The following is a 4,216-nucleotide window of genomic DNA, read 5'->3' as shown; positions in this document are numbered from 1 at the left end:
CATGTTTGTTATTCCTTTTAATTTTATTAGCCAGCCTGTTGAGTTGAGAGAGAATTTCAAAACATTTCTAATGCTGTGAACTTCTAAATGTCCGAGTTTAAAACAAGTTACATTTGGTGTGGTCTGTCTTAATATCTTTATCCAAAAATAATATATGGACAAAGTCAGCTCAGACTTAAACTGGTTTCCTTTGAGGAAATAAACCAGATATTCCATTTCCTGACCCTCCTTCATCGCTTGTTTTGTCTGTCCGGCAGTGCATGATGTTTCTGTAATACTCTGCCAGCATGTGCCACATTCGACTTGTCTACCCTGCACGTGCTGCATGTTGTACTGACACTGGAATGCTTCAAGTCTATCAGAAAATGAATGTGTGTATGTTTTTCTGCATTATCCCAGTTTGTGGCTCTTTGGCAAGTATTGTTGATTTAGCACTTGAAGACGAGCATACATCTTTTATCAGTTAGCTCACAAAAACATCTTGGAAGCTGATTATTGACTGGGAAATACCAGCTATCAGTCGAGCCCTGGTATTTTCATCAAAGAGCTGAGAGTGGTGTTGGATTAACAGATGCAGTGGTGACCTTTTGACTTTTTAAGTGGAATCCACTTCAGTGAAACTTCACTGTACGTCAAGCATGGGGTCATCTTCACTCTCTTTCTTTGCCTCCTTTTCAAGATGCACCGATTTGATCAAAAGGCAGAGAAAGAGACGAACAGATGAAGATTTAGAAATCCGGCTTTAATTTTGACTGCAGCAGTGGGAGTAGTGCAATGACACTCTGCTGTAATGACTGTTTTTGGCGCCCTCTGGTGCACAGAATAAGCATGCTTTTTAACAGTCGAGCAGGATTTTATTGGTGTCTTACAGTTTTTCTCCATTGTTTACTCCCAAAATATGGAAGTGAGCACCCAGTTCTGAAATTTTGAAGCTTGTGTATCAAAAACTTTAAGCACAAAGCCACTTTTGTAAAACTCCGAGCATAAACCACGTAATTTAGTTGTTCATCTGGACAACACTTCAAAACACAACACCGTAATGACCAACTGGTTTCACTCACGGGTTTAGGTTCAAATCCCCAAATTATATATACAAAATATATATTTAAATATGAAAAACGAAGCTTAAACATGTATAAACAGTATTTTGGTGTTCTAAATTTAATTTGACACTCTGTAAGAGATATTCATGTGATAGCTGTGTGTATCTTTTTGGTACAAAGGTTATTGGCGGCAGGGATTTGTGGATTTTTGAGACAATGGTTAAAGGATTAGTTCACCCCAAAATAAAAACTTCAGACATTATCTGTCTGAGTCTGGTGAAGTTTCGTAGTCCACGAAACCTTTCTGGAGCTTCACAGAAGGATTCACATTGCATGATTCTCCTTAACAACTGAACTAAGTATATAACAACAATTTTTCATTGTTTTGATCGAACTCGTCCTTTAACTTTTCAGTTTGGTGTTCAGAGTTTTGAGTAATTGAACTATAGTTGCGGAAAATGTCTTTAAATGATTGGGAAAAACTGTAACCACTGAGTATCAGCTGCTCCACCATAAAGCATGACATTCTCCAGGATCGGCTTAAAAAATTGTGCTTTAAATTTGGTTTCATGCGACTTGATCCATCAGTGTCGCTAGTCATTTCTTTCAAGATATCACACTGACACACATTTTCAGCAACGGGTGGTGTCTTCTCTCCAGGAGTGTAGAAAGCCTCATATTAACCCGTCCCTCAGGACCAGTAGCCAAAACTGGGCCATCCCAGGCATCAACTGGGTGGCAAAGAAAGAGTGTCCTCAGCCAGAACCTCAACTGTTCCCCGCCAGCGACAGTATGTGTGGTCGCTGCTCCAGCACAGAGAAGGAGGCAGAGGAAATAAAGCAACTTAAAGAGGTCTGTTTTCCAGTTGAGTTATGTTGGCCAGATCATGTTTTTTATATCAATTTACATGCACAGAACATCTATCTGAGACGATGTTTGTCTTAATGTCTTCTGAGTGAACTGAAAGGGAATTATTAGGCTCCACTTGATGTCTGACAGATAGACAGTAAAAGCATTCAATCATCTCTTACCACCAGGACGATTCAGGCCAGCTGTCGGAGAGCGACGCCTCAACGTGTTGGTTTCGCCATCAGAGAGGTGACACCAGCGAGGGCAGGACGTTTCAGCATCACAGAGCTCCTAATGCTGGGCCCGGTCTCCATGGAGACCCTGTCCACAAGATGGAGACCTCCTCCTCCATCACGGGGCATCTGAAGTCTTCTTCAGCGACAGAGAAGACCCCTCCTCAGGAATCATTCATCTCCCAAGTGCCATTAAGAGTAACTGCACGCTGTGTCTTTTTCTTACATGTCACATTATCTCTGCGGGGTGTGCACTATGTGCTGCAGAAAACCAGATTGATTCTGGTGAATTATTGCTAATCTAATCTTTGTTCATCAGCTTGGCTCCACTCAGGCCTTTTTATTTGTAATAAACCAATTTCCTGTTAGTTACAGATCAAAGTGTCTGGCCAGAGAGGTAGTTTGGGAATCAGCATTGCTGGTGGGAAAGGCTCTCTGTCTTACAAAGAGCACGATGAGGTAAGTGCTGCTGCAGAGGAGCCAGCATTCATCCATCTGTTGTTTGTGACTGAATGAAGATGGTGACAAGGACTAGAACAAATTGTCCAACAGAAAAAAAAAGCTTTCTGCACATTTGTATATTTAGTTTAATGTGTTTATTTCCTTTCAGGGTATTTTCATTTCCAGAGTGAATCAAGGTGGGGCGTCAGCGAAGGCGGGGATCCATGTTGGAGATAGATTGCTGGAGGTAGGCAGGGAATCATTTCTCGCCAGTTTGTATTCTTGCCACTTCATTTCAAATTCACTGACACAGCATGGGAAATAATGTGTCACACAAATGCACTGCACCTTACTGCTGCCTCCCTGCTGGTGTTCCTCTTGTGACCAATGGAGGGCATCATAAGACCAGCAGACGGCCCTCAGCTGGGACTTCCCTCAGTAACAAAAGCACTTTGAGCCAAATAAATAAACAGATAAATACTCCAAATCAATCTTTAGAATCACACCTCGGTAGGTAAAATCTTTATCAGTGCCTGTAGTACAGTACTCAGATATTTTACTTGAGTAAAAATGGCAATACCCCAGTGTAAAAATACTCTGTTACAAGTAAAAATCCTCCATTTAAAATATAATAAAGATAATTAAAAACAACAAATATAATTGCCAGTGATGGAATGTAACTAAGTACATTTACTCAAGTACTAAACTTGAGATACTTGTACTTTGCTTGAGTATCTCTATTTTCTATTTTCTAACATTTTGGAGGCAAATAATGTTGCCTAGTTTTTACTCCACTACATTTATTTGATAACTTTAGTTACTAGTTACTTTGCAGATTGTTTGCTGCATCAGAGCCAAAGTAGTACATTTTTAAATAAATGTATCATTTCGGCGATCGCATTGAAAAAAAACCCTCCCAAAACACTGATAATCTGATAATCGACCTGGCTGATAATCGGTCAATCTAGAGTATACAGTGTGTCCATGCATGTAAATATATCTTTAATTTACTTTTACTTTTAATACCAAAGTACATTTAATATCTGATACTTAAGACTTTACACAAGTACTTTTTGTGTGGTTGACTGTCACTTTTACCAAGGTTTGTATAAATAATCAAAATATGCAATGTAACTAAAGTAATCAAATATATGTGCTGAAGTAAAAAGTACATTGGCCTCCACAATGTAGTGGAGTGTAAAGTGTAAAGTAGCATAAAATGGAAAAACTCAAGTTAGGTACAAGTTCCTCACAACTGTACTGAAGTAGGCCCACAGTACTTTATACTGAAATAAAAAGTAGCAGAAAATACTCAATAAAAGTACAACTACCTTAAAATTGTACTTAAGTACAATACTTGAGTGAATTTACTCAGTTACATTCCACCACTGCTGCAGTGGCTGCAGCTTTTTTTAGAGAAGTTTAGTGCTCGGTCACCTCTGACTCCTGCTCTTACTTTCACCGGCACTAAAAGTCTAATGTGACCACGTCCAGGTCAACGGCCTCAACATGCAGGGGGCGACCCACCAGGAGGCGGTTAGCGCCCTGAGGAATGCTGGGAGCTGCATCAAGATGAAAGTGCTCAGAGAGCGGCTGCTACCTCTAGAGGTGTGTGAACCCGATAAGCCGCAGGATCCTCAGGACGTGACG

Source organism: Pagrus pagrus (assembly GCF_965226575.1).
Source record: "Pagrus pagrus genome assembly, chromosome: 15".
In the NCBI taxonomy this organism is placed as follows: Eukaryota; Metazoa; Chordata; class Actinopteri; order Spariformes; family Sparidae; genus Pagrus; species Pagrus pagrus.
Note: the sequence above shows the minus strand (reverse complement) of the source record.